General features: G+C 40.2%; 48 non-coding genes across 48 annotated transcripts; 25 read left to right on the plus strand and 23 right to left on the minus strand.

Moving 5' to 3' along the window:
• Positions 1-113: 113 nt before the first annotated feature.
• Positions 114-220, plus strand: LOC114783886 (U6 spliceosomal RNA). Its single transcript, XR_003748642.1, has one exon. It is a non-coding gene; the product is annotated as a U6 spliceosomal RNA (small nuclear RNA).
• Positions 221-635: 415 nt separating this feature from the next.
• On the minus strand, positions 636-795 carry LOC114784002 (U1 spliceosomal RNA). The gene has a single exon (XR_003748751.1). It is a non-coding gene; the product is annotated as a U1 spliceosomal RNA (small nuclear RNA).
• A 371-nt stretch (positions 796-1,166) lies between these two features.
• On the plus strand, positions 1,167-1,273 carry LOC114783930 (U6 spliceosomal RNA). The gene has a single exon (XR_003748683.1). It is a non-coding gene; the product is annotated as a U6 spliceosomal RNA (small nuclear RNA).
• A 421-nt stretch (positions 1,274-1,694) lies between these two features.
• On the minus strand, positions 1,695-1,854 carry LOC114783821 (U1 spliceosomal RNA). The gene has a single exon (XR_003748578.1). It is a non-coding gene; the product is annotated as a U1 spliceosomal RNA (small nuclear RNA).
• A 370-nt stretch (positions 1,855-2,224) lies between these two features.
• LOC114783917 (U6 spliceosomal RNA) lies at positions 2,225-2,331 on the plus strand. Its single transcript, XR_003748670.1, has one exon. It is a non-coding gene; the product is annotated as a U6 spliceosomal RNA (small nuclear RNA).
• Positions 2,332-2,748: 417 nt separating this feature from the next.
• LOC114783922 (U1 spliceosomal RNA) lies at positions 2,749-2,912 on the minus strand. Its single transcript, XR_003748675.1, has one exon. It is a non-coding gene; the product is annotated as a U1 spliceosomal RNA (small nuclear RNA).
• A 370-nt stretch (positions 2,913-3,282) lies between these two features.
• On the plus strand, positions 3,283-3,389 carry LOC114783918 (U6 spliceosomal RNA). Its single transcript, XR_003748671.1, has one exon. It is a non-coding gene; the product is annotated as a U6 spliceosomal RNA (small nuclear RNA).
• A 420-nt stretch (positions 3,390-3,809) lies between these two features.
• LOC114784003 (U1 spliceosomal RNA) lies at positions 3,810-3,969 on the minus strand. The gene has a single exon (XR_003748752.1). It is a non-coding gene; the product is annotated as a U1 spliceosomal RNA (small nuclear RNA).
• Positions 3,970-4,339: 370 nt separating this feature from the next.
• On the plus strand, positions 4,340-4,446 carry LOC114783887 (U6 spliceosomal RNA). Its single transcript, XR_003748643.1, has one exon. It is a non-coding gene; the product is annotated as a U6 spliceosomal RNA (small nuclear RNA).
• Positions 4,447-4,864: 418 nt separating this feature from the next.
• Positions 4,865-5,024, minus strand: LOC114783805 (U1 spliceosomal RNA). The gene has a single exon (XR_003748562.1). It is a non-coding gene; the product is annotated as a U1 spliceosomal RNA (small nuclear RNA).
• A 371-nt stretch (positions 5,025-5,395) lies between these two features.
• On the plus strand, positions 5,396-5,502 carry LOC114783888 (U6 spliceosomal RNA). The gene has a single exon (XR_003748644.1). It is a non-coding gene; the product is annotated as a U6 spliceosomal RNA (small nuclear RNA).
• Positions 5,503-5,923: 421 nt separating this feature from the next.
• Positions 5,924-6,083, minus strand: LOC114783896 (U1 spliceosomal RNA). The gene has a single exon (XR_003748652.1). It is a non-coding gene; the product is annotated as a U1 spliceosomal RNA (small nuclear RNA).
• A 370-nt stretch (positions 6,084-6,453) lies between these two features.
• LOC114783953 (U6 spliceosomal RNA) lies at positions 6,454-6,560 on the plus strand. Its single transcript, XR_003748704.1, has one exon. It is a non-coding gene; the product is annotated as a U6 spliceosomal RNA (small nuclear RNA).
• Positions 6,561-6,974: 414 nt separating this feature from the next.
• Positions 6,975-7,138, minus strand: LOC114783823 (U1 spliceosomal RNA). The gene has a single exon (XR_003748580.1). It is a non-coding gene; the product is annotated as a U1 spliceosomal RNA (small nuclear RNA).
• A 370-nt stretch (positions 7,139-7,508) lies between these two features.
• On the plus strand, positions 7,509-7,615 carry LOC114783919 (U6 spliceosomal RNA). Its single transcript, XR_003748672.1, has one exon. It is a non-coding gene; the product is annotated as a U6 spliceosomal RNA (small nuclear RNA).
• Positions 7,616-8,038: 423 nt separating this feature from the next.
• LOC114783815 (U1 spliceosomal RNA) lies at positions 8,039-8,198 on the minus strand. The gene has a single exon (XR_003748572.1). It is a non-coding gene; the product is annotated as a U1 spliceosomal RNA (small nuclear RNA).
• Positions 8,199-8,569: 371 nt separating this feature from the next.
• Positions 8,570-8,676, plus strand: LOC114783920 (U6 spliceosomal RNA). The gene has a single exon (XR_003748673.1). It is a non-coding gene; the product is annotated as a U6 spliceosomal RNA (small nuclear RNA).
• Positions 8,677-9,093: 417 nt separating this feature from the next.
• Positions 9,094-9,257, minus strand: LOC114783934 (U1 spliceosomal RNA). Its single transcript, XR_003748686.1, has one exon. It is a non-coding gene; the product is annotated as a U1 spliceosomal RNA (small nuclear RNA).
• Positions 9,258-9,627: 370 nt separating this feature from the next.
• LOC114783889 (U6 spliceosomal RNA) lies at positions 9,628-9,734 on the plus strand. Its single transcript, XR_003748645.1, has one exon. It is a non-coding gene; the product is annotated as a U6 spliceosomal RNA (small nuclear RNA).
• A 421-nt stretch (positions 9,735-10,155) lies between these two features.
• Positions 10,156-10,315, minus strand: LOC114784004 (U1 spliceosomal RNA). The gene has a single exon (XR_003748753.1). It is a non-coding gene; the product is annotated as a U1 spliceosomal RNA (small nuclear RNA).
• Positions 10,316-10,684: 369 nt separating this feature from the next.
• LOC114783921 (U6 spliceosomal RNA) lies at positions 10,685-10,791 on the plus strand. Its single transcript, XR_003748674.1, has one exon. It is a non-coding gene; the product is annotated as a U6 spliceosomal RNA (small nuclear RNA).
• A 950-nt stretch (positions 10,792-11,741) lies between these two features.
• LOC114783890 (U6 spliceosomal RNA) lies at positions 11,742-11,848 on the plus strand. Its single transcript, XR_003748646.1, has one exon. It is a non-coding gene; the product is annotated as a U6 spliceosomal RNA (small nuclear RNA).
• Positions 11,849-12,267: 419 nt separating this feature from the next.
• On the minus strand, positions 12,268-12,427 carry LOC114783837 (U1 spliceosomal RNA). Its single transcript, XR_003748594.1, has one exon. It is a non-coding gene; the product is annotated as a U1 spliceosomal RNA (small nuclear RNA).
• A 370-nt stretch (positions 12,428-12,797) lies between these two features.
• Positions 12,798-12,904, plus strand: LOC114783891 (U6 spliceosomal RNA). The gene has a single exon (XR_003748647.1). It is a non-coding gene; the product is annotated as a U6 spliceosomal RNA (small nuclear RNA).
• Positions 12,905-13,325: 421 nt separating this feature from the next.
• LOC114783806 (U1 spliceosomal RNA) lies at positions 13,326-13,485 on the minus strand. The gene has a single exon (XR_003748563.1). It is a non-coding gene; the product is annotated as a U1 spliceosomal RNA (small nuclear RNA).
• Positions 13,486-13,856: 371 nt separating this feature from the next.
• LOC114783892 (U6 spliceosomal RNA) lies at positions 13,857-13,963 on the plus strand. Its single transcript, XR_003748648.1, has one exon. It is a non-coding gene; the product is annotated as a U6 spliceosomal RNA (small nuclear RNA).
• Positions 13,964-14,386: 423 nt separating this feature from the next.
• Positions 14,387-14,546, minus strand: LOC114783811 (U1 spliceosomal RNA). The gene has a single exon (XR_003748568.1). It is a non-coding gene; the product is annotated as a U1 spliceosomal RNA (small nuclear RNA).
• Positions 14,547-14,916: 370 nt separating this feature from the next.
• LOC114783893 (U6 spliceosomal RNA) lies at positions 14,917-15,023 on the plus strand. Its single transcript, XR_003748649.1, has one exon. It is a non-coding gene; the product is annotated as a U6 spliceosomal RNA (small nuclear RNA).
• Positions 15,024-15,444: 421 nt separating this feature from the next.
• Positions 15,445-15,604, minus strand: LOC114783808 (U1 spliceosomal RNA). Its single transcript, XR_003748565.1, has one exon. It is a non-coding gene; the product is annotated as a U1 spliceosomal RNA (small nuclear RNA).
• A 371-nt stretch (positions 15,605-15,975) lies between these two features.
• LOC114783894 (U6 spliceosomal RNA) lies at positions 15,976-16,082 on the plus strand. The gene has a single exon (XR_003748650.1). It is a non-coding gene; the product is annotated as a U6 spliceosomal RNA (small nuclear RNA).
• Positions 16,083-16,504: 422 nt separating this feature from the next.
• On the minus strand, positions 16,505-16,664 carry LOC114784006 (U1 spliceosomal RNA). The gene has a single exon (XR_003748755.1). It is a non-coding gene; the product is annotated as a U1 spliceosomal RNA (small nuclear RNA).
• A 370-nt stretch (positions 16,665-17,034) lies between these two features.
• LOC114783895 (U6 spliceosomal RNA) lies at positions 17,035-17,141 on the plus strand. Its single transcript, XR_003748651.1, has one exon. It is a non-coding gene; the product is annotated as a U6 spliceosomal RNA (small nuclear RNA).
• Positions 17,142-17,560: 419 nt separating this feature from the next.
• LOC114783885 (U1 spliceosomal RNA) lies at positions 17,561-17,720 on the minus strand. Its single transcript, XR_003748641.1, has one exon. It is a non-coding gene; the product is annotated as a U1 spliceosomal RNA (small nuclear RNA).
• A 371-nt stretch (positions 17,721-18,091) lies between these two features.
• Positions 18,092-18,198, plus strand: LOC114783923 (U6 spliceosomal RNA). The gene has a single exon (XR_003748676.1). It is a non-coding gene; the product is annotated as a U6 spliceosomal RNA (small nuclear RNA).
• A 421-nt stretch (positions 18,199-18,619) lies between these two features.
• Positions 18,620-18,779, minus strand: LOC114783812 (U1 spliceosomal RNA). Its single transcript, XR_003748569.1, has one exon. It is a non-coding gene; the product is annotated as a U1 spliceosomal RNA (small nuclear RNA).
• A 372-nt stretch (positions 18,780-19,151) lies between these two features.
• LOC114783897 (U6 spliceosomal RNA) lies at positions 19,152-19,258 on the plus strand. Its single transcript, XR_003748653.1, has one exon. It is a non-coding gene; the product is annotated as a U6 spliceosomal RNA (small nuclear RNA).
• Positions 19,259-19,676: 418 nt separating this feature from the next.
• LOC114783809 (U1 spliceosomal RNA) lies at positions 19,677-19,836 on the minus strand. The gene has a single exon (XR_003748566.1). It is a non-coding gene; the product is annotated as a U1 spliceosomal RNA (small nuclear RNA).
• A 370-nt stretch (positions 19,837-20,206) lies between these two features.
• On the plus strand, positions 20,207-20,313 carry LOC114783924 (U6 spliceosomal RNA). Its single transcript, XR_003748677.1, has one exon. It is a non-coding gene; the product is annotated as a U6 spliceosomal RNA (small nuclear RNA).
• Positions 20,314-20,733: 420 nt separating this feature from the next.
• LOC114783810 (U1 spliceosomal RNA) lies at positions 20,734-20,893 on the minus strand. Its single transcript, XR_003748567.1, has one exon. It is a non-coding gene; the product is annotated as a U1 spliceosomal RNA (small nuclear RNA).
• Positions 20,894-21,263: 370 nt separating this feature from the next.
• LOC114783898 (U6 spliceosomal RNA) lies at positions 21,264-21,370 on the plus strand. Its single transcript, XR_003748654.1, has one exon. It is a non-coding gene; the product is annotated as a U6 spliceosomal RNA (small nuclear RNA).
• A 410-nt stretch (positions 21,371-21,780) lies between these two features.
• On the minus strand, positions 21,781-21,944 carry LOC114783945 (U1 spliceosomal RNA). Its single transcript, XR_003748697.1, has one exon. It is a non-coding gene; the product is annotated as a U1 spliceosomal RNA (small nuclear RNA).
• A 370-nt stretch (positions 21,945-22,314) lies between these two features.
• LOC114783900 (U6 spliceosomal RNA) lies at positions 22,315-22,421 on the plus strand. The gene has a single exon (XR_003748655.1). It is a non-coding gene; the product is annotated as a U6 spliceosomal RNA (small nuclear RNA).
• A 424-nt stretch (positions 22,422-22,845) lies between these two features.
• Positions 22,846-23,005, minus strand: LOC114784007 (U1 spliceosomal RNA). Its single transcript, XR_003748756.1, has one exon. It is a non-coding gene; the product is annotated as a U1 spliceosomal RNA (small nuclear RNA).
• Positions 23,006-23,376: 371 nt separating this feature from the next.
• LOC114783901 (U6 spliceosomal RNA) lies at positions 23,377-23,483 on the plus strand. The gene has a single exon (XR_003748656.1). It is a non-coding gene; the product is annotated as a U6 spliceosomal RNA (small nuclear RNA).
• A 420-nt stretch (positions 23,484-23,903) lies between these two features.
• On the minus strand, positions 23,904-24,063 carry LOC114783813 (U1 spliceosomal RNA). Its single transcript, XR_003748570.1, has one exon. It is a non-coding gene; the product is annotated as a U1 spliceosomal RNA (small nuclear RNA).
• Positions 24,064-24,433: 370 nt separating this feature from the next.
• On the plus strand, positions 24,434-24,540 carry LOC114783925 (U6 spliceosomal RNA). The gene has a single exon (XR_003748678.1). It is a non-coding gene; the product is annotated as a U6 spliceosomal RNA (small nuclear RNA).
• A 415-nt stretch (positions 24,541-24,955) lies between these two features.
• LOC114783839 (U1 spliceosomal RNA) lies at positions 24,956-25,118 on the minus strand. The gene has a single exon (XR_003748596.1). It is a non-coding gene; the product is annotated as a U1 spliceosomal RNA (small nuclear RNA).
• A 370-nt stretch (positions 25,119-25,488) lies between these two features.
• LOC114783845 (U6 spliceosomal RNA) lies at positions 25,489-25,595 on the plus strand. The gene has a single exon (XR_003748602.1). It is a non-coding gene; the product is annotated as a U6 spliceosomal RNA (small nuclear RNA).
• Positions 25,596-26,066: the final 471 nt, after the last annotated feature.

The following is a 26,066-nucleotide window of genomic DNA, read 5'->3' on the forward strand; positions in this document are numbered from 1 at the left end:
ATTTGCTCTCCAAATATTTTATCACATTTTTACACAATACTCCATACAAGGTCTTGGTGAGCAGAACAATGATATGGTCAGTATTATAAGTGGCAGCTGAGAAGCTTGTTGATGTGCTTGCTACGGCTGCACATATACTAAAATTGGATCGATACAGAGAAGATTAGCATGGCCCCTGCGAAAGGATGACACGCAAATCCGTGAAGCGTTCCATATTTTGTTCTTTTTTAATTAGACAAAGAGTCACTTGGGACTAGGAAGATGTTGTACCAAGATTAGCATGGAACTTGTAAAGGGATGACACACAAATCAGTGAAGTGCTCCATATTTTCAACTTTTTTTGATTGACAAATAGGAACTAGGGTTCCTTAGGAAAAGGGAGATGCTGTGCCAAATTCTAAATGTTTTTTTTATTTTCAAAGCAAACACACAGGGATGAACTCCATAAGAAGATCAGAAACATTTCCAACTGCAACTGGTGTCAATGTATTAATGAAGTTGCTCATGTAGTGGACAATCTCAATCATTTGGTATGATTAGAAGAACTGAAGCTGCTGTACATTTCTTTAGCTGACTCTAGGACTGACTCTACACAGACAATTGTGTTTGTGGTTTAGTTGTGAACAACATGCTTGTGAGAGGGTAAACGCAGTCTGTCGCTATCAGGAATGATGCAGTCTAGATGCCCACATATGGGGACTTTGTAGGAGTCAGCACTAGCAAAATGCAGAGGTACAACCTCAGTCTGGGAAGACCACATATTTGAGAATGAAATTTCCCCTTCCAAAAAAGCATGAACTATAATGAAATGGCAGAAGATTGCTGCCAGTACCTTAACAGAGACCCAGACAGTGACATCACCACGTGGAATACACACACTGCCTGGAACCACGCCCCTTTCCTGCATTGACCTGCCCACTTTGTGATGTTCCTATGACTCTTGACACCAATCAAATTATTCTTCTTTCTTTGCTACACAAACTGACCACTACTTTAATCATGCACCTCCACAAGTTACCAGCCTCTTGGAGAATGCAATTAGGGTAACTAAGCATTTGCTCTCCAAATATTTTATCACATTTTTACACAATACTCCATACAAGGTCTTGGTGAGCAGAACAATGATATGGTCAGTATTATAAGTGGCAGCTGAGAAGCTTGTTGATGTGCTTGCTACGGCTGCACATATACTAAAATTGGATCGATACAGAGAAGATTAGCATGGCCCCTGCGAAAGGATGACACACAAATCTGTAAAGCGTTCCATATTTTGTTCTTTTTTAATTAGACAAAGAGCCACTTGGGACTAGGAAGATGTAGTACCAAAATTAGCATGGAACTTGCAAAAGGATGACACACAAATCAGTGAAGTGCTCCATATTTTCAACTTTTTTTGATTGACAAATAGGAACTAGGGTTCCTTAGGAAAAGGGAGATGCTGTGCCAAATTCCAAATGTTCAGTTTTTTTTATTTTCAAAGCAAACACACAAAGATGAACTCCATAAGAAGATCTGAAACATTTTCAACTGCATCTGGTGTCAATGTATTAATGAAGTTGCTCATGTAGTGGACAATCTCAATCATTTGGTATGATAAGAAGAACTGAAGCTGCTGTACATTTCTTTAGCTGACTCTAGGCCTGACTCTACACAGACAATTGTGTTTGTGGTTTAGTTGTGAACAACATGCTTGTGAGAGGGTAAACGCAGTCTGTCCGCTATCAGGAATGATGCAGTCTAGATGCCCACATATGGGGACTTTGTAGGAGTCAGCACTAGCAAAATGCAGAGGTCCAACCTCAGTCTGGGAAGACCACATATTTGAGAATGAAATTTCCCCTTCCAAAAAAGCATGAACTATAATGAAATGGCAGAAGATTGCTGCCAGTACCTTAACAGAGACCCAGACAGTGACATCACCACGTGGAATACACACACTGCCTGGAACCACGCCCCTTTCCTGCATTGACCTGCCCACTTTGTGATGTTCCTATGACTCTTGACACCAATCAAATTATTCTTCTTTCTTTGCTACACAAACTGACCATACTTTAATCATGCACCTCCACAAGTTACCAGCCTCTTGGAAAATGCAATTAGGGTAACTAAGCATTTGCTCTCCAAATAATTTATCACATTTTTACACAATACTCCATACAAGGTCTTGGTGAGCAGAACAATGATATGGTCAGTATTATAAGTGGCAGCTGAGAAGCTGGTTGATGTGCTTGCTACGGCTGCACATATACTAAAATTGGATCGATACAGAGAAGATTAGCATGGCCCCTGCGAAAGGATGACACGCAAATCCGTGAAGCGTTCCATATTTTGTTCTTTTTTAATTAGACAAAGAGTCACTTGGGACTAGGAAGATGTTGTACCAAGATTAGCATGGAACTTGCAAAAGGATGACACACAAATCAGTGAAGTGCTCCATATTTTCAACTTTTTTTGATTGACAAATAGGAACTAGGGTTCCTTGGGAAAAGGGAGATGCTGTGCCAAATTCCAAATGTTAGTTTTTTTTTTTTTCAAAGCAAAACACACAGGGATGAAAGACCATAAGAAGATCAGACACTTTTCCAACTGCATCTGGTGTCAATGTATTAATGAAGTTGCTCATGTAGTGGACAATCTCAATCATTTGGTATGATAAGAAGAACTGAAGCTGCTGTACATTTCTTTAGCTGACTCTAGGACTGACTCTACACAGACAATTGTGTTTGTGGTTTAGTTGTGAACAACATGCTTGTAAGAGGGTAAACGCAGTCTGCCGCTATCAGGAATGATGCAGTCTAGATGCCCACATATGGGGACTTTGTAGGAGTCAGCACTAGCAAAATGCAGAGGTACAACCTCAGTCTGGGAAGACCACATATTTGAGAATGAAATTTCCCCTTCCAAAAAAGCATGAACTATAATGAAATGGCAGAAGATTGCTGCCAGTACCTTAACAGAGACCCAGACAGTGACATCACCACGTGGAATAAACAAACTGCCTGGAACCACGCCCCTTTCCTGCATTGACCTGCCCACTTTGTGATTTTCCCATGACTCTTGACACCAATCAAATTATTCTTCTTACTTTGCTACACAAACTGACCATACTTTAATCATGCACCTCCACAAGTTACCAGCCTCTTGGAAAATGCAATTAGGGTAACTAAGCATTTGCTCTCCAAATATTTTATCACATTTTTACACAATACTCCATACAAGGTCTTGGTGAGCAGAACAATGATATGGTCAGTATTATAAGTGGCAGCTGAGAAGCTGGTTGATGTGCTTGCTACGGCTGCACATATACTAAAATTGGATCGATACAGAGAAGATTAGCATGGCCCCTGCGAAAGGATGACACGCAAATCCGTGAAGCGTTCCATATTTTGTTCTTTTTTAATTAGACAAAGAGTCACTTGGGACTAGGAAGATGTTGTACCAAGATTAGCATGGAACTTGTAAAAGGATGACACACAAATCAGTGAAGTGCTCCATATTTTCAACTTTTTTTGATTGACAAATAGGAACTAGGGTTCCTTAGGAAAAGGGAGATGCTGTGCCAAATTCCAAATGTTCAGTTTTTTTTATTTTCAAAGCAAACACACAAGGATGAACTCCATAAGAAGATCAGAAACATTTCCAACTGCATCTGGTGTCAATGTATTAATGAAGTTGCTCATGTAGTGGACAATCTCAATCATTTGGTAAGATAAGAAGAACTGAAGCTGCTGTACATTTCTTTAGCTGACTCTAGGCCTGACTCTACACAGACAATTGTGTTTGTGGTTTAGTTGTGAACAACATGCTTGTGAGAGGGTAAACGCAGTCTGTCGCTATCAGGAATGATGCAGTCTAGATGCCCACATATGGGGACTTTGTAGGAGTCAGCACTAGCAAAATGCAGAGGTACAACCTCAGTCTGGGAAGACCACATATTTGAGAATGAAATTTCCCCTTCCAAAAAAGCATGAACTATAATGAAATGGCAGAAGATTGCTGCCAGTACCTTAACAGAGACCCAGACAGTGACATCACCACGTGGAATAAACACACTGCCTGGAACCACGCCCCTTTCCTGCATTGACCTGCCCACTTTGTGATGTTCCTATGACTCTTGACACCAATCAAATTATTCTTCTTTCTTTGCTACACAAACTGACCATACTTTAATCATGCACCTCCACAAGTTACCAGCCTCTTGGAAAATGCAATTAGGGTAACTAAGCATTTGCTCTCCAAATAATTTATCACATTTTTACACAATACTCCATACAAGGTCTTGGTGAGCAGAACAATGATATGGTCAGTATTATAAGTGGCAGCTGAGAAGCTGGTTGATGTGCTTGCTACGGCTGCACATATACTAAAATTGGATCGATACAGAGAAGATTAGCATGGCCCCTGCGAAAGGATGACACGCAAATCCGTGAAGCGTTCCATATTTTGTTCTTTTTTAATTAGACAAAGAGTCACTTGGGACTAGGAAGATGTTGTACCAAGATTAGCATGGAACTTGTAAAGGATGACACACAAATCAGTGAAGTGCTCCATATTTTCAACTTTTTTTGATTGACAAATAGGAACTAGGGTTCCTTAGGAAAAGGGAGATGCTGTGCCAAATTCCAAATGTTAGTTTTTTTATTTTCAAAGCAAACACACAGGATGAACTACCATAAGAAGATCAGAAACATTTCCAACTGCATCTGGTGTCAATGTATTAATGAAGTTGCTCATGTAGTGGACAATCTCAATCATTTGGTAATGATAAGAAGAACTGAAGCTGCTGTACATTTCTTTAGCTGACTCTAGGACTGACTCTACACAGACAATTGTGTTTGTGGTTTAGTTGTGAACAACATGCTTGTGAGAGGGTAAACGCAGTCTGCCGCTATCAGGAATGATGCAGTCTAGATGCCCACATATGGGGACTTTGTAGGAGTCAGCACTAGCAAAATGCAGAGGTACAACCTCAGTCTGGGAAGACCACATATTTGAGAATGAAATTTCCCCTTCCAAAAAAGCATGAACTATAATGAAATGGCAGAAGATTGCTGCCAGTACCTTAACAGAGACCCAGACAGTGACATCACCACGTGGAATAAACACACTGCCTGGAACCACGCCCCTTTCCTGCATTGACCTGCCCACTTTGTGATGTTCCTATGACTCTTGACACCAATCAAATTATTCTTCTTACTTTGCTACACAAACTAGACCATACTTTAATCATGCACCTCCACAAGTTACCAGCCTCTTGGAAAATGCAATTAGGGTAACTAAGCATTTGCTCTCCAAATATTTTATCACATTTTTACACAATACTCCATACAAGGTCTTGGTGAGCAGAACAATGATATGGTCAGTATTATAAGTGGCAGCTGAGAAGCTGGTTGATGTGCTTGCTACGGCTGCACATATACTAAAATTGGATCGATACAGAGAAGATTAGCATGGCCCCTGCGAAAGGATGACACGCAAATCCGTGAAGCGTTCCATATTTTGTTCTTTTTTAATTAGACAAAGAGTCACTTGGGACTAGGAAGATGTTGTACCAAGATTAGCATGGAACTTGTAAAAGGATGACACACAAATCAGTGAAGTGCTCCATATTTTCAACTTTTTTTGATTGACAAATAGGAACTAGGGTTCCTTAGGAAAAGGGAGATGCTGTGCCAAATTCCAAATGTTCAGTTTTTTTTATTTTCAAAGCAAACACACAGGATGAACTACCATAAGAAGATCAGAAACATTTCCAACTGCAATCTGGTGTCAATGTATTAATGAAGTTGCTCATGTAGTGGACAATCTCAATCATTTGGTATGATAAGAAGAACTGAAGCTGCTGTACATTTCTTTAGCTGACTCTAGGCCTGACTCTACACAGACAATTGTGTTTGTGGTTTAGTTGTGAACAACATGCTTGTGAGAGGGTAAACGCAGTCTGCCGCTATCAGGAATGATGCAGTCTAGATGCCCACATATGGGGACTTTGTAGGAGTCAGCACTAGCAAAATGCAAAGGTACAACCTCAGTCTGGGAAGACCACATATTTGAGAATGAAATTTCCCCTTCCAAAAAAGCATGAACTATAATGAAATGGCAGAAGATTGCTGTCAGTACCTTAACAGAGACCCAGACAGTGACATCACCACGTGGAATAAACACACTGCCTGGAACCACGCCCCTTTCCTGCATTGACCTGCCCACTTTGTGATGTTCCTATGACTCTTGACACCAATCAAATTATTCTTCTTACTTTGCTACACAAACTGACCACACTTTAATCATGCACCTCCACAAGTTACCAGCCTCTTGGAAAATGCAATTAGGGTAACTAAGCATTTGCTCTCCAAATATTTGATCACATTTTTACACAATACTCCATACAAGGTCTTGGTGAGCAGAACAATGATATGGTCAGTATTATAAGTGGCAGCTGAGAAGCTGGTTGATGTGCTTGCTACGGCTGCACATAGACTAAAATTGGATCAATACAGAGAAGATTAGCATGGCCCCTGCGAAAGGATGACACGCAAATCCGTGAAGCGTTCCATAATTTGTTCTTTTTTAATTAGACAAAGAGTCACTTGGTACGAGGAAGATGTTGTACCAAGATTAGCATGGAACTTGTAAAGGATGACACACAAATCAGTGAAGTGCTCCATATTTTCAACTTTTTTTGATTGACAAATAGGAACTAGGGTTCCTTAGGAAAAGGGAGATGCTGTGCCAAATTCCAAATGTTAGTTTTTTTTATTTTCAAAGCAAAAACACAAGAATGAACTCCATAAGAAGATCAGAAACATTTCCAACTGCATCTGGTATCAATGTATTGATGAAGTTGTTCATGTAGTGGACAATCTCAATCATTTGGTAAGATAAGAAGAACTGAAGCTGCTGTACATTTCTTTAGCTGACTCTAGGACGTACTCTACACAGACAATTGTGTTTGTGGTTTAGTTGTGAACAACATGCTTGTAAGAGGGTAAACGCAGTCTGCCGCTATCAGGAATGATGCAGTCTAGATGCCCACATATGGGGACTTTGTAGGAGTCAGCACTAGCAAAATGCAGAGGTCCCACCTCAGTCTGGGAAGACCACATATTTGAGAATGAAATTTCCCCTTCCAAAAAAGCATGAACTATAATGAAATGGCAGAAGATTGCTGCCAGTACCTTAACAGAGACCCAGACAGTGACATCACCACGTGGAATAAACACACTGCCTGGAACCACGCCCCTTTCCTGCATTGACCTGCCCACTTTGTGATGTTCCTATGACTCTTGACACCAATCAAATTATTCTTCTTACTTTGCTACACAAACTGACCATACTTTAATCATGCACCTCCACAAGTTACCAGCCTCTTGGAAAATGCAATTAGGGTAACTAAGCATTTGCTCTCCAAATATTTTATCACATTTTTACACAATACTCCATACAAGGTCTTGGTGAGCAGAACAATGATTTGGTCAGTATTATAAGTGGCAGCTGAGAAGCTGGTTGATGTGCTTGCTACGGCTGCACATATACTAAAATTGGATCGATACAGAGAAGATTAGCATGGCCCCTGCGAAAGGATGACACGCAAATCCGTGAAGCGTTCCATATTTTGTTCTTTTTTAATTAGACAAAGAGTCACTTGGGACTAGGAAGATGTTGTACCAAGATTAGCATGGAACTTGTAAAAGGATGACACACAAATCAGTGAAGTGCTCCATATTTTCAAATTTTTTTGATTGACAAATAGGAACTAGGGTTCCTTAGGAAAAGGGAGATGCTGTGCCAAATTCCAAATGTTCAGTTTTTTTTTATTTTCAAAGCAAACACACAGGGATGAATACCATAAGAAGATCAGAAACATGTCCAACTGCATCTGGTGTCAATGTATTAATGAAGTTGCTCATGTAGTGGACAATCTCAATCATTTGGTATGATAAGAAGATACTGAAGCTGCTGTACATTTCTTTAGCTGACTCTAGGACTGACTCTACACAGACAATTGTGTTTGTGGTTTAGTTGTGAACAACATGCTTGTGAGAGGGTAAACGCAGTCTGTCCGCTATCAGGAATGATGCAGTCTAGATGCCCACATATGGGGACTTTGTAGGAGTCAGCACTAGCAAAATGCAGAGGTACAACCTCAGTCTGGGAAGACCACATATTTGAGAATGAAATTTCCCCTTCCAAAAAAGCATGAACTATAATGAAATGGCAGAAGATTGCTGCCAGTACCTTAACAGAGACCCAGACAGTGACATCACCACGTGGAATAAACACACTGCCTGGAACCACGCCCCTTTCCTGCATTGACCTGCCCACTTTGTGATGTTCCTATGACTCTTGACACCAATCAAATTATTCTTCTTTACTTTGCTACACAAACTGACCATACTTTAATCATGCACCTCCACAAGTTACCAGCCTCTTGGAAAATGCAATTAGGGTAACTAAGCATTTGCTCTCCAAATATTTTATCACATTTTTACACAATACTCCATACAAGGTCTTGGTGAGCAGAACAATGATATGGTCAGTATTATAAGTGGCAGCTGAGAAAATGGTTGATGTGCTTGCTACGGCTGCACATATACTAAAATTGGATCGATACAGAGAAGATTAGCATGGCCCCTGCGAAAGGATGACACGCAAATCCGTGAAGCGTTCCATATTTTGTTCTTTTTTAATTAGACAAAGAGTCACTTGGGACTAGGAAGATGTTGTACCAAGATTAGCATGGAACTTGTAAAAGGATGACACACAAATCAGTGAAGTGCTCCATATTTTCAACTTTTTTTGATTGACAAATAGGAACTAGGGTTCCTTAGGAAAAGGGAGATGCTGTGCCAAATTCCAAATGTTCAGTTTTTTTTATTTTCAAAGCAAAACACACAGGATGAACTACCATAAGAAGATCAGAAACATTTCCAACTGCATCTGGTGTCAATGTATTAATGAAGTTGCTCATGTAGTGGACAATCTCAATCATTTGGTAAGATAAGAAGAACTGAAGCTGCTGTACATTTCTTTAGCTGACTCTAGGACGTACTCTACACAGACAATTGTGTTTGTGGTTTAGTTGTGAACAACATGCTTGTAAGAGGGTAAACGCAGTCTGCCGCTATCAGGAATGATGCAGTCTAGATGCCCACATATGGGGACTTTGTAGGAGTCAGCACTAGCAAAATGCAGAGGTACAACCTCAGTCTGGGAAGACCACATATTTGAGAATGAAATTTCCCCTTCCAAAAAAGCATGAACTATAATGAAATGGCAGAAGATTGCTGTCAGTACCTTAACAGAGACCCAGACAGTGACATCACCACGTGGAATAAACACACTGCCTGGAACCACGCCCCTTTCCTGCATTGACCTGCCCACTTTGTGATGTTCCTATGACTCTTGACACCAATCAAATTATTCTTCTTTCTTTGCTACACAAACTGACCATACTTTAATCATGCACCTCCACAAGTTACCAGCCTCTTGGAAAATGCAATTAGGGTAACTAAGCATTTGCTCTCCAAATATTTTATCACATTTTTACACAATACTCCATACAAGGTCTTGGTGAGCAGAACAATGATATGGTCAGTATTATAAGTGGCAGCTGAGAAGCTGGTTGATGTGCTTGCTACGGCTGCACATATACTAAAATTGGATCGATACAGAGAAGATTAGCATGGCCCCTGCGAAAGGATGACACGCAAATCCGTGAAGCGTTCCATATTTTGTTCTTTTTTAATTAGAAAAAGAGTCACTTGGGACTAGGAAGATGTTGTACCAAGATTAGCATGGAACTTGTAAAAGGATGACCCACAAATCAGTGAAGTGCTCCATATTTTCAACTTTTTTTGATTGACAAATAGGAACTAGGGTTCCTTAGGAAAAGGGAGATGCTGTGCCAAATTCCAAATGTTCAGTTTTTTTTATTTTCAAAGCAAACACACAAGGAATGAACTCCATAAGAAGATCAGAAACATTTCCAACTGCATCTGGTGTCAATGTATTAATGAAGTTGCTCATGTAGTGGACAATCTCAATCATTTGGTATGATAAGAAGAACTGAAGCTGCTGTACATTTCTTTAGCTGACTCTAGGCCTGACTCTACACAGACAATTGTGTTTGTGGTTTAGTTTTGAACAACATGCTTGTGAGAGGGTAAACGCAGTCTGTCGCTATCAGGAATGATGCAGTCTAGATGCCCACATATGGGGACTTTGTAGGAGTCAGCACTAGCAAAATGCAGAGGTACAACCTCAGTCTGGGAAGACCACATATTTGAGAATGAAATTTCCCCTTCCAAAAAAGCATGAACTAAAATGAAATGGCAGAAGATTGCTGTCAGTACCTTAACAGAGACCCAGACAGTGACATCACCACGTGGAATAAACACACTGCCTGGAACCACGCCCCTTTCCTGCATTGACCTGCCCACTTTGTGATGTTCCTATGACTCTTGACACCAATCAAATTATTCTTCTTCTTTGCTACACAAACTGACCATACTTTAATCATGCACCTCCACAAGTTACCAGCCTCTTGGAAAATGCAATTAGGGTAACTAAGCATTTGCTCTCCAAATATTTTATCACATTTTTACACAATACTCCATACAAGGTCTTGGTGAGCAGAACAATGATATGGTCAGTATTATAAGTGGCAGCTGAGAAGCTGGCTGATGTGCTTGCTACGGCTGCACATATACTAAAATTGGATCGATACAGAGAAGATTAGCATGGCCCCTGCGAAAGGATGACACGCAAATCCGTGAAGCGTTCCATATTTTGTTCTTTTTTAATTAGACAAAGAGTCACTTGGGACTAGGAAGATGTTGTACCAAGATTAGCATGGAACTTGTAAAAGGATGACACACAAATCAGTGAAGTGCTCCATATTTTCAACTTTTTTTGATTGACAAATAGGAACTAGGGTTCCTTAGGAAAAGGGAGATGCTGTGCCAAATTCCAAATGTTTAGTTTTTTTTTTTTCAAAGCAAAAACACAAGGATGAACTCCATAAGAAGATCAGAAACATTTCCAACTGCATCTGGTGTCAATGTATTAATGAAGTTGCTCATGTAGTGGACAATCTCAATCATTTGGTATGATAAGAAGAACTGAAGCTGCTGTACATTTCTTTAGCTGACTCTAGGCCTGACTCTACACAGACAATTGTGTTTGTGGTTTAGTTGTGAACAACATGCTTGTGAGAGGGTAAACGCAGTCTGCCGCTATCAGGAATGATGCAGTCTAGATGCCCACATATGGGGACTTTGTAGGAGTCAGCACTAGCAAAATGCAGAGGTACAACCTCAGTCTGTGAAGACCACATATTTGAGAATGAAATTTCCCCTTCCAAAAAAGCATGAACTATAATGAAATGGCAGAAGATTGCTGCCAGTACCTTAACAGAGACCCAGACAGTGACATCACCACGTGGAATAAACACACTGCCTGGAACCACGCCCCTTTCCTGCATTGACCTGCCCACTTTGTGATGTTCCTATGACTCTTGACACCAATCAAATTATTCTTCTTACTTTGCTACACAAACTAGACCATACTTTAATCATGCACCTCCACAAGTTACCAGCCTCTTGGAAAATGCAATTAGGGTAACTAAGCATTTGCTCTCCAAATATTTTATCACATTTTTACACAATACTCCATACAAGGTCTTGGTGAGCAGAACAATGATATGGTCAGTATTATAAGTGGCAGCTGAGAAGCTTGTTGATGTGCTTGCTACGGCTGCACATATACTAAAATTGGATCGATACAGAGAAGATTAGCATGGCCCCTGCGAAAGGATGACACGCAAATCCGTGAAGCGTTCCATATTTTGTTCTTTTTTAATTAGACAAAGAGTCACTTGGGACTAGGAAGATGTTGTACCAAGATTAGCATGGAACTTGTAAAAGGATGACACACAAATCAGTGAAGTGCTCCATATTTTCAACTTTTTTTGATTGACAAATAGGAACTAGGGTTCCTTAGGAAAAGGGAGATGCTGTGACAAATTCCAAATGTTAGTTTTTTTTATTTTCAAAGCAAACACACAGGATGAACTACCATAAGAAGATCAGAAACATTTCCAACTGCATCTGGTGTCAATGTATTAATGAAGTTGCTCATGTAGTGGACAATCTCAATCATTTGGTATGATAAGAAGAACTGAAGCTGCTGTACATTTCTTTAGCTGACTCTAGGCCTGACTCTACACAGACAATTGTGTTTGTGGTTTAGTTGTGAACAACATGCTTGTGAGAGGGTAAACGCAGTCTGCCGCTATCAGGAATGATGCAGTCTAGATGCCCACATATGGGGACTTTGTAGGAGTCAGCACTAGCAAAATGCAGAGGTCCCACCTCAGTCTGGGAAGACCACATATTTGAGAATGAAATTTCCCCTTCCAAAAAAGCATGAACTATAATGAAATGGCAGAAGATTGCTGCCAGTACCTTAACAGAGACCCAGACAGTGACATCACCACGTGGAATAAACAAACTGCCTGGAACCACGCCCCTTTCCTGCATTGACCTGCCCACTTTGTGATGTTCCTATGACTCTTGACACCAATCAAATTATTCTTCTTACTTTGCTACACAAACTGACCATACTTTAATCATGCACCTCCACAAGTTACCAGCCTCTTGGAAAATGCAATTAGGGTAACTAAGCATTTGCTCTCCAAATATTTTATCACATTTTTACACAATACTCCATACAAGGTCTTGGTGAGCAGAACAATGATATGGTCAGTATTATAAGTGGCAGCTGAGAAGCTTGTTGATGTGCTTGCTACGGCTGCACATATACTAAAATTGGATCGATACAGAGAAGATTAGCATGGCCCCTGCGAAAGGATGACACGCAAATCCGTGAAGCGTTCCATATTTTGTTCTTTTTTAATTAGACAAAGAGTCACTTGGGACTAGGAAGATGTTGTACCAAGATTAGCATGGAACTTGTAAAAGGATGACACACAAATCAGTGAAGTGCTCCATATTTTCAACTTTTTTTGATTGACAAATAGGAACTAGGGTTCCTTGGGAAAAGGGAGATGCTGTGCCAAATTCCAAATGTTCAGTTTTTTTTATTTTCAAAGCAAACACACAGGATGAACTACCATAAGAAGATCAGAAACATTTCCAACTGCAATCTGGTGTCAATGTATTAATGAAGTTGCTCATGTAGTGGACAATCTCAATCATTTGGTATGATAAGAAGAACTGAAGCTGCTGTACATTTCTTTAGCTGACTCTAGGACTGACTCTACACAGACAATTGTGTTTGTGGTTTAGTTGTGAACAACATGCTTGTGAGAGGGTAAACGCAGTCTGCCGCTATCAGGAATGATGCAGTCTAGATGCCCACATATGGGGACTTTGTAGGAGTCAGCACTAGCAAAATGCAGAGGTACAACCTCAGTCTGGGAAGACCACATATTTGAGAATGAAATTTCCCCTTCCAAAAAAGCATGAACTATAATGAAATGGCAGAAGATTGCTGCCAGTACCTTAACAGAGACCCAGACAGTGACATCACCACGTGGAATAAACACACTGCCTGGAACCACGCCCCTTTCCTGCATTGACCTGCCCACTTTGTGATGTTCCTATGACTCTTGACACCAATCAAATTATTCTTCTTTCTTTGCTACACAAACTGACCACTACTTTAATCATGCACCTCCACAAGTTACCAGCCTCTTGGAAAATGCAATTAGGGTAACTAAGCATTTGCTCTCCAAATATTTTATCACATTTTTACACAATACTCCATACAAGGTCTTGGTGAGCAGAACAATGATATGGTCAGTATTATAAGTGGCAGCTGAGAAGCTGGTTGATGTGCTTGCTACGGCTGCACATATACTAAAATTGGATCGATACAGAGAAGATTAGCATGGCCCCTGCGAAAGGATGACACGCAAATCCGTGAAGCGTTCCATATTTTGTTCTTTTTTAATTAGACAAAGAGTCACTTGGGACTAGGAAGATGTTGTACCAAGATTAGCATGGAACTTGTAAAAGGATGACACACAAATCAGTGAAGTGCTCCATATTTTCAACTTTTTTTGATTGACAAATAGGAACTAGGGTTCCTTAGGAAAAGGGAGATGCTGTGCCAAATTCCAAATGTTTCAGTTTTTTTTATTTTCAAAGCAAAACACACAGGATGAACTACCATAAGAAGATCAGAAACATTTCCAACTGCAATCTGGTGTCAATGTATTAATGAAGTTGCTCATGTAGTGGACAATCTCAATCATTTGGTATGATAAGAAGAACTGAAGCTGCTGTACATTTCTTTAGCTGACTCTAGGACTGACTCTACACAGACAATTGTGTTTGTGGTTTAGTTGTGAACAACATGCTTGTGAGAGGGTAAACGCAGTCTGTCGCTATCAGGAATGATGCAGTCTAGATGCCCACATATGGGGACTTTGTAGGAGTCAGCACTAGCAAAATGCAGAGGTACAACCACAGTCTGGGAAGACCACATATTTGAGAATGAAATTTCCCCTTCCAAAAAAGCATGAACTATAATGAAATGGCAGAAGATTGCTGTCAGTACCTTAACAGAGACCCAGACAGTGACATCACCACGTGGAATAAACACACTGCCTGGAACCACGCCCCTTTCCTGCATTGACCTGCCCACTTTGTGATGTTCCTATGACTCTTGACACCAATCAAATTATTCTTCTTACTTTGCTACACAAACTGACCATACTTTAATCATGCACCTCCACAAGTTACCAGCCTCTTGGAAAATGCAATTAGGGTAACTAAGCATTTGCTCTCCAAATATTTTATCACATTTTTACACAATACTCCATACAAGGTCTTGGTGAGCAGAACAATGATATGGTCAGTATTATAAGTGGCAGCGGAGGAGCTGGTTGATGTGCTTGCTACGGCTGCACATATACTAAAATTGGATCGATACAGAGAAGATTAGCATGGCCCCTGCGAAAGGATGACACGCAAATCCGTGAAGCGTTCCATATTTTGTTCTTTTTTAATTAGACAAAGAGTCACTTGGGACTAGGAAGATGTTGTACCAAGATTAGCATGGAACTTGTAAAGGGATGACACACAAATCAGTGAAGTGCTCCATATTTTCAACTTTTTTTGATTGACAAATAGGAACTAGGGTTCCTTAGGGAAAAGGGAGATGCTGTGCCAAATTCCAAATGTTCAGTTTTTTTATTTTCAAAGCAAACACACAGGATGAACTACCATAAGAAGATCAGAAACATTTCCAACTGCAATCTGGTGTCAATGTATTAATGAAGTTGCTCATGTAGTGGACAATCTCAATCATTTGGTATGATAAGAAGAACTGAAGCTGCTGTACATTTCTTTAGCTGACTCTAGGACTGACTCTACACAGACAATTGTGTTTGTGGTTTAGTTGTGAACAACATGCTTGTGAGAGGGTAAACGCAGTCTGCCGCTATCAGGAATGATGCAGTCTAGATGCCCACATATGGGGACTTTGTAGGAGTCAGCACTAGCAAAATGCAGAGGTACAACCTCAGTCTGGGAAGACCACATATTTGAGAATGAAATTTCCCCTTCCAAAAAAGCATGAACTATAATGAAATGGCAGAAGATTGCTGCCAGTACCTTAACAGAGACCCAGACAGTGACATCACCACGTGGAATAAACACACTGCCTGGAACCACGCCCCTTTCCTGCATTGACCTGCCCACTTTGTGATGTTCCTATGACTCTTGACACCAATCAAATTATTCTTCTTTCTTTGCTACACAAACTGACCACTACTTTAATCATGCACCTCCACAAGTTACCAGCCTCTTGGAAAATGCAATTAGGGTAACTAAGCATTTGCTCTCCAAATATTTTATCACATTTTTACACAATACTCCATACAAGGTCTTGGTGAGCAGAACAATGATATGGTCAGTATTATAAGTGGCAGCTGAGAAGCTGGTTGATGTGCTTGCTACGGCTGCACATATACTAAAATTGGATCGATACAGAGAAGATTAGCATGGCCCCTGCGAAAGGATGACACGCAAATCCGTGAAGCGTTCCATATTTTGTTCTTTTTTAATTAGACAAAGAGTCACTTGGGACTAGGAAGATGTTGTACCAAGATTAGCATGGAACTTGCAAAAGGATGACACACAAATCAGTGAAGTGCTCCATATTTTCAACTTTTTTTGATTGACAAATAGGAACTAGGGTTCCTTAGGAAAAGGGAGATGCTGTGCCAAATTCCAAATGTTCAGTTTTTTTTATTTTCAAAGCAAACACACAGGATGAACTACCATAAGAAGATCAGAAACATTTCCAACTGCAATCTGGTGTCAATGTATTAATGAAGTTGCTCATGTAGTGGACAATCTCAATCATTTGGTATGATAAGAAGATACTGAAGCTGCTGTACATTTCTTTAGCTGACTCTAGGACTGACTCTACACAGACAATTGTGTTTGTGGTTTAGTTGTGAACAACATGCTTGTGAGAGGGTAAACGCAGTCTGTCGCTATCAGGAATGATGCAGTCTAGATGCCCACATATGGGGACTTTGTAGGAGTCAGCACTAGCAAAATGCAGAGGTACAACCTCAGTCTGGGAAGACCACATATTTGAGAATGAAATTTCCCCTTCCAAAAAAGCATGAACTATAATGAAATGGCAGAAGATTGCTGTCAGTACCTTAACAGAGACCCAGACAGTGACATCACCAAGTGGAATAAACACACTGCCTGGAACCACGCCCCTTTCCTGCATTGACCTACCCACTTCATGATGTTCCTATGACTCTTGACACCAATCAAATTATTCTTCTTACTTTGCTACACAAACTGACCACACTTTAATCATGCACCTCCACAAGTTACCAGCCTCTTGGAAAATGCAATTAGGGTAACTAAGCATTTGCTCTCCAAATATTTGATCACATTTTTACACAATACTCCATACAAGGTCTTGGTGAGCAGAACAATGATATGGTCAGTATTATAAGTGGCAGCTGAGAAGCTTGTTGATGTGCTTGCTACGGCTGCACATATACTAAAATTGGATCGATACAGAGAAGATTAGCATGGCCCCTGCGAAAGGATGACACGCAAATCCGTGAAGCGTTCCATATTTTGTTCTTTTTTAATTAGACAAAGAGTCACTTGGGACTAGGAAGATGTTGTACCAAGATTAGCATGGAACTTGTAAAGGGATGACACACAAATCAGTGAAGTGCTCCATATTTTCAACTTTTTTTGATTGACAAATAGGAACTAGGGTTCCTTAGGAAAAGGGAGATGCTGTGCCAAATTCCAAATGTTAGTTTTTTTTATTTTCAAAGCAAACACACAAGAATGAACTCCATAAGAAGATCAGAAACATTTCCAACTGCATCTGGTGTCAATGTATTAATGAAGTTGCTCATGTAGTGGACAATCTCAATCATTTGGTATGATAAGAAGAACTGAAGCTGCTGTACATTTCTTTAGCTGACTCTAGGCCTGACTCTACACAGACAATTGTGTTTGTGGTTTAGTTGTGAACAACATGCTTGTGAGAGGGTAAACGCAGTCTGTCGCTATCAGGAATGATGCAGTCTAGATGCCCACATATGGGGACTTTGTAGGAGTCAGCACTAGCAAAATGCAAAGGTACAACCTCAGTCTGGGAAGACCACATATTTGAGAATGAAATTTCCCCTTCCAAAAAAGCATGAACTATAATGAAATGGCAGAAGATTGCTGTCAGTACCTTAACAGAGACCCAGACAGTGACATCACCACGTGGAATAAACACACTGCCTGGAACCACGCCCCTTTCCTGCATTGACCTGCCCACTTTGTGATGTTCCTATGACTCTTGACACCAATCATAATTATTCTTCTTTCTTTGCTACACAAACTGACCATACTTTAATCATGCACCTCCACAAGTTACCAGCCTCTTGGAAAATGCAATTAGGGTAACTAAGCATTTGCTCTCCAAATATTTTATCACATTTTTACACAATACTCCATACAAGGTCTTGGTGAGCAGAACAATGATATGGTCAGTATTATAAGTGGCAGCTGAGAAGCTGGTTGATGTGCTTGCTACGGCTGCACATATACTAAAATTGGATCGATACAGAGAAGATTAGCATGGCCCCTGCGAAAGGATGACACGCAAATCCGTGAAGCGTTCCATATTTTGTTCTTTTTTAATTAGACAAAGAGTCACTTGGGACTAGGAAGATGTTGTACCAAGATTAGCATGGAACTTGCAAAAGGATGACACACAAATCAGTGAAGTGCTCCATATTTTCAACTTTTTTTGATTGACAAATAGGAACTAGGGTTCCTTAGGAAAAGGGAGATGCTGTGCCAAATTCCAAATGTTCAGTTTTTTTTTATTTTCAAAGCAAACACACAAGGATGAACTCCATAAGAAGATCAGAAACATTTCCAACTGCATCTGGTGTCAATGTATTAATGAAGTTGCTCATGTAGTGGACAATCTCAATCATTTGGTATGATAAGAAGAACTGAAGCTGCTGTACATTTCTTTAGCTGACTCTAGGACTGACTCTACACAGACAATTGTGTTTGTGGTTTAGTTTTGAACAACATGCTTGTGAGAGGGTAAACGCAGTCTGTCGCTATCAGGAATGATGCAGTCTAGATGCCCACATATGGGGACTTTGTAGGAGTCAGCACTAGCAAAATGCAGAGGTACAACCACAGTCTGGGAAGACCACATATTTGAGAATGAAATTTCCCCTTCCAAAAAAGCATGAACTATAATGAAATGGCAGAAGATTGCTGTCAGTACCTTAACAGAGACCCAGACAGTGACATCACCACGTGGAATAAACACACTGCCTGGAACCACGCCCCTTTCCTGCATTGACCTGCCCACTTTGTGATGTTCCCTATGACTCTTGACACCAATCAAATTATTCTTCTTTCTTTGCTACACAAACTGACCACTACTTTAATCATGCACCTCCACAAGTTACCAGCCTCTTGGAAAATGCAATTAGGGTAACTAAGCATTTGCTCTCCAAATATTTTATCACATTTTTACACAATACTCCATACAAGGTCTTGGTGAGCAGAACAATGATATGGTCAGTATTATAAGTGGCAGCTGAGAAGCTGGTTGATGTGCTTGCTACGGCTGCACATATACTAAAATTGGATCGATACAGAGAAGATTAGCATGGCCCCTGCGAAAGGATGACACGCAAATCCGTGAAGCGTTCCATATTTTGTTCTTTTTTAATTAGACAAAGAGTCACTTGGGACTAGGAAGATGTTGTACCAAGATTAGCATGGAACTTGTAAAGGGATGACACACAAATCAGTGAAGTGCTCCATATTTTCAACTTTTTTTGATTGACAAATAGGAACTAGGGTTCCTTGGGAAAAGGGAGATGCTGTGCCAAATTCCAAATGTTTTTTTTTTTATTTTCAAAGCAAACACACAGGGATGAAGACCATAAGAAGATCAGAAACATTTCCAACTGCAACTGGTGTCAATGTATTAATGAAGTTGCTCATGTAGTGGACAATCTCAATCATTTGGTATGATAAGAAGAACTGAAGCTGCTGTACATTTCTTTAGCTGACTCTAGGACTGACTCTACACAGACAATTGTGTTTGTGGTTTAGTTGTGAACAACATGCTTGTGAGAGGGTAAACGCAGTCTGCCGCTATCAGGAATGATGCAGTCTAGATGCCCACATATGGGGACTTTGTAGGAGTCAGCACTAGCAAAATGCAGAGGTACAACCTCAGTCTGGGAAGACCACATATTTGAGAATGAAATTTCCCCTTCCAAAAAAGCATGAACTATAATGAAATGGCAGAAGATGGCTGCCAGTACCTTAACAGAGACCCAGACAGTGACATCACCACGTGGAATAAACACACTGCCTGGAACCACGCCCCTTTCCTGCATTGACCTGCCCACTTTGTGATGTTCCTATGACTCTTGACACCAATCAAATTATTCTTCTTTCTTTGCTACACAAACTGACCATACTTTAATCATGCACCTCCACAAGTTACCAGCCTCTTGGAAAATGCAATTAGGGTAACTAAGCATTTGCTCTCCAAATATTTTATCACATTTTTACACAATACTCCATACAAGGTCTTGGTGAGCAGAACAATGATATGGTCAGTATTATAAGTGGCAGCTGAGAAGCTTGTTGATGTGCTTGCTACGGCTGCACATATACTAAAATTGGATCGATACAGAGAAGATTAGCATGGCCCCTGCGAAAGGATGACACGCAAATCCGTGAAGCGTTCCATATTTTGTTCTTTTTTAATTAGACAAAGAGTCACTTGGGACTAGGAAGATGTTGTACCAAGATTAGCATGGAACTTGTAAAAGGATGACACACAAATCAGTGAAGTGCTCCATATTTTCAACTTTTTTTGATTGACAAATAGGAACTAGGGTTCCTTAGGAAAAGGGAGATGCTGTGCCAAATTCCAAATGTTCAGTTTTTTTTATTTTCAAAGCAAACACACAGGGATAAAGACCATAAGAAGATCAGAAACATTTCCAACTGCATCTGGTGTCAATGTATTAATGAAGTTGCTCATGTAGTGGACAATCTCAATCATTTGGTAAGATAAGAAGAACTGAAGCTGCTGTACATTTCTTTAGCTGACTCTAGGCCTGACTCTACACAGACAATTGTGTTTGTGGTTTAGTTGTGAACAACATGCTTGTGAGAGGGTAAACGCAGTCTGCCGCTATCAGGAATGATGCAGTCTAGATGCCCACATATGGGGACTTTGTAGGAGTCAGCACTAGCAAAATGCAGAGGTACAACCTCAGTCTGGGAAGACCACATATTTGAGAATGAAATTTCCCCTTCCAAAAAAGCATGAACTATAATGAAATGGCAGAAGATTGCTGCCAGTACCTTAACAGAGACCCAGACAGTGACATCACCACGTGGAATAAACACACTGCCTGGAACCACGCCCCTTTCCTGCATTGACCTGCCCACTTTGTGATGTTCCCATGACTCTTGACACCAATCAAATTATTCATCTTTCTTTGCTACACAAACTGACCACACTTTAATCATGCACCTCCACAAGTTACCAGCCTCTTGGAAAATGCAATTAGGGTAACTAAGCATTTGCTCTCCAAATATTTTATCACATTTTTACACAATACTCCATACAAGGTCTTGGTGAGCAGAACAATGATATGGTCAGTATTATAAGTGGCAGCTGAGAAGCTGGTTGATGTGCTTGCTACGGCTGCACATATACTAAAATTGGATCGATACAGAGAAGATTAGCATGGCCCCTGCGAAAGGATGACACGCAAATCCGTGAAGCGTTCCATATTTTGTTCTTTTTTAATTAGACAAAGAGTCACTTGGGACTAGGAAGATGTTGTACCAAGATTAGCATGGAACTTGCAAAAGGATGACACACAAATCAGTGAAGTGCTCCATATTTTCAACTTTTTTTGATTGACAAATAGGAACTAGGGTTCCTTAGGAAAAGGGAGATGCTGTGCAAATTTCAAATGTTTATTTTATTTTCAAAGCAAACACACAGGGATAAAGACCATAAGAAGATCAGAAACTTTTCCAACTGCAACTGGTGTCAATGTATTAATGAAGTTGCTCATGTAGTGGACAATCTCAATCATTTGGTATGATTAGAAGATCTGAAGCTGCTGTACATTTCTTTAGCTGACTCTAGGCCTGACTCTACGCAGACAATTGTGTTTGTGGTTTAGTTGTGAACAACATGCTTGTAAGAGGGTAAACGCAGTCTGCCGCTATCAGGAATGATGCAGTCTAGATGCCCACATATGGGGACTTTGTAGGAGTCAGCACTAGCAAAATGCAGAGGTACAACCTCAGTCTGGGAAGACCACATATTTGAGAATGAAATTTCCCCTTCCAAAAAAGCATGAACTATAATGAAATGGCAGAAGATTGCTGCCAGTACCTTAACAGAGACCCAGACAGTGACATCACCACGTGGAATAAACAAACTGCCTGGAACCACGCCCCTTTCCTGCATTGACCTGCCCACTTCATGATGTTCCTATGACTCTTGACACCAATCAAATTATTCTTCTTACTTTGCTACACAAACTAAGAATACTTTAATCATGCACCTCCACAAGTTACCAGCCTCTTGGAAAATGCAATTAGGGTAACTAAGCATTTGCTCTCCAAATATTTTATCACATTTTTACACAATACTCCATACAAGGTCTTGGTGAGCAGAACAATGATATGGTCAGTATTATAAGTGGCAGCTGAGAAGCTTGTTGATGTGCTTGCTACGGCTGCACATATACTAAAATTGGATCGATACAGAGAAGATTAGCATGGCCCCTGCGAAAGGATGACACGCAAATCCGTGAAGCGTTCCATATTTTGTTCTTTTTTAATTAGACAAAGAGTCACTTGGGACTAGGAAGATGTTGTACCAAGATTAGCATGGAACTTGTAAAGGGATGACACACAAATCAGTGAAGTGCTCCATATTTTCAACTTTTTTTGATTGACAAATAGGAACTAGGGTTCCTTAGGAAAAGGGAGATGCTGTGCCAAATTCCAAATGTTTAGTTTTTTTTTTTTTCAAAGCAAAACACACAGGATGAACTACCATAAGAAGATCAGAAACATGTCCAACTGCAATCTGGTGTCAATAGTATTAATGAAGTTGCTCATGTAGTGGACAATCTCAATCATTTGGTAATGATAAGAAGTACTGAAGCTGCTGTACATTTCTTTAGCTGACTCTAGGCCTGACTCTACACAGACAATTGTGTTTGTGGTTTAGTTGTGAACAACATGCTTGTGAGAGGGTAAACGCAGTCTGTCGCTATCAGGAATGATGCAGTCTAGATGCCCACATATGGGGACTTTGTAGGAGTCAGCACTAGCAAAATGCAAAGGTACAACCTCAGTCTGGGAAGACCACATATTTGAGAATGAAATTTCCCCTTCCAAAAAATCATGAACTATAATGAAATGGCAGAAGATTGCTGTCAGTACCTTAACAGAGACCCAGACAGTGACATCACCACGTGGAATAAACACACTGCCTGGAACCACGCCCCTTTCCTGCATTGACCTGCCCACTTTGTGATGTTCCTATGACTCTTGACACCAATCAAATTATTCTTCTTTCTTTGCTACACAAACTGACCACACTTTAATCATGCACCTCCACAAGTTAACAGCCTCTTGGAAAATGCAATTAGGGTAACTAAGCATTTGCTCTCCAAATATTTTATCACATTTTTACACAATACTCCATACAAGGTCTTGGTGAGCAGAACAATGATATGGTCAGTATTATAAGTGGCAGCCTGAGAAGCTTGTTGATGTGCTTGCTACGGCTGCACATATACTAAAATTGGATCGATACAGAGAAGATTAGCATGGCCCCTGCGAAAGGATGACACGCAAATCCGTGAAGCGTTCCATATTTTGTTCTTTTTTAATTAGACAAAGAGTCACTTGGGACTAGGAAGATGTTGTACCAAGATTAGCATGGAACTTGTAAAGGGATGACACACAAATCAGTGAAGTGCTCCATATTTTCAACTTTTTTTGATTGACAAATAGGAACTAGGGTTCCTTGGGAAAAGGGAGATGCTGTGCCAAATTCCAAATGTTCAGTTTTTTTTATTTTCAAAGCAAACACACAGGGATAAAGACCATAAGAAGATCAGAAACATTTCCAACTGCAACTGGTGTCAATGTATTAATGAAGTTGCTCATGTAGTGGACAATCTCAATCATTTGGTATGATAAGAAGAACTGAAGCTGCTGTACATTTCTTTAGCTGACTCTAGGACTGACTCTACGCAGACAATTGTGTTTGTGGTTTAGTTGTGAACAACATGCTTGTGAGAGGGTAAACGCAGTCTGTCGCTATCAGGAATGATGCAGTCTAGATGCCCACATATGGGGACTTTGTAGGAGTCAGCACTAGCAAAATGCAGAGGTACAACCACAGTCTGGGAAGACCACATATTTGAGAATGAAATTTCCCCTTCCAAAAAAGCATGAACTATAATGAAATGGCAGAAGATTGCTGCCAGTACCTTAACAGAGACCCAGACAGTGACATCACCACGTGGAATAAACACACTGCCTGGAACCACGCCCCTTTCCTGCATTGACCTGCCCACTTCATGATGTTCCTATGACTCTTGACACCAATCAAATTATTCTTCTTACTTTGCTACACAAACTAAGAATACTTTAATCATGCACCTCCACAAGTTACCAGCCTCTTGGAAAATGCAATTAGGGTAACTAAGCATTTGCTCTCTAAATATTTTATCAAATTTTTACACAATACTCCATACAAGGTCTTGGTGAGCAGAACAATGATTTGGTCAGTATTATAAGTGGCAGCCGAGAAGCTTGTTGATGTGCTTGCTACGGCTGCACATATACTAAAATTGGATCGATACAGAGAAGATTAGCATGGCCCCTGCGAAAGGATGACACGCAAATCCGTGAAGCGTTCCATATTTTGTTCTTTTTTAATTAGACAAAGAGTCACTTGGTACTAGGAAGATGTTGTACCAAGATTAGCATGGAACTTGTAAAGGGATGACACACAAATCAGTGAAGTGCTCCATATTTTCAACTTTTTTTGATTGACAAATAGGAACTAGGGTTCCTTGGGAAAAGGGAGATGCTGTGCCAAATTCCAAATGTTCAGTTTTTTTTATTTTCAAAGCAAACACACAGGGATGAATACCATAAGAAGGTCAGAAACATATCCAACTGCAACTGGTGTCAAGGTATTAATGAAGTTGCTCATGTAGTGGACAATCTCAATCATTTCGTATGATAAGAAGTACTGAAGCTGCTGTACATTTCTTTAGCTGACTCTAGGACGTACTCTACGCAGACAATTAGGTTGTGGTTTAGTTTTGAACAACATGCTTGTAAGAGGGTAAACGCAGTCTGCCGCTATCAGGAATGATGCAGTCTAGATGCCCACATATTGGGATTTTGTAGGAGTCAAACTAGCAAAATGCAAAGGTCCCACCTCAGTCTGGGAAGACCACATATTTGAGAATGAAATTTCCCCTTCCAAAAAAGCATGAACTATAATGAAATGGCAGAAGATGGCTGCCAGTACCTTAACAGAGACCCAGACAGTGACATCACCACGTGGAATAAACACACTGCCTGGAACCACGCCCCTTTCCTGCATTGACCTGCCCACTTTGTGATGTTCCTTTGACTCTTGACACCAATCAAATTATTCTTCTTTCTTTGCTACACAAACTGACCATACTTTAATGATGCACCTCCACAAGTTACCAGCCTCTTGGAAATTGCATTTAGGGTAACTAAGCATTTGCTCTCCAAATATTTTATCACATTTTTACACAATACTCCATACAAGGTCTTGGTGAGCAGAACAATGATATGGTCAGTATTATAAGTGGCAGCGGAGGAGCTTGTTGATGTGCTTGCTACGGCTGCACATATACTAAAATTGGATCGATACAGAGAAGATTAGCATGGCCCCTGCGAAAGGATGACACGCAAATTCGTGAAGCGTTCCATATTTTGTTCTTTTTTAATTAGACAAAGAGTCACTTGGGACTAGGAAGATGTTGTACCAAGATTAGCATGGAACTTGCAAAAGGATGACCCACAAATTAGTGAAGTGCTCCATATTTTCAACTTTTTTTGATTGACAAATAGGAACTAGGGTTCCTTAGGAAAAGGAAGATGCTGTGACAAATTCCAAATGTTTCTTTTATTTTCAAAGCAAACACACAGCGATAAAGACCATAAGAAGATCAGAAACTTTTCAAACTGCAACTGGTGTCAATGTATTGATGAAGTTGTTCATGTAGTGGACAATCTCAATCATGCAGTCTAGATGCCCACATATTGGGATTTTGTAGGAGTCAAAACTAGCAAAATGCAGAGGTACAACCTCAGTCTGTGAAGACCTTATAATTGAGAATGAAATTTCCCCTTCCAAAAAAGCATGAACTATAATGAAATGGCAGAAGATGGCTGCCAGTACCTTAA

The sequence above is a fragment of the Denticeps clupeoides genome, unplaced genomic scaffold (assembly GCF_900700375.1).
Source record: "Denticeps clupeoides unplaced genomic scaffold, fDenClu1.1, whole genome shotgun sequence".
Taxonomy (NCBI): Eukaryota; Metazoa; Chordata; class Actinopteri; order Clupeiformes; family Denticipitidae; genus Denticeps; species Denticeps clupeoides.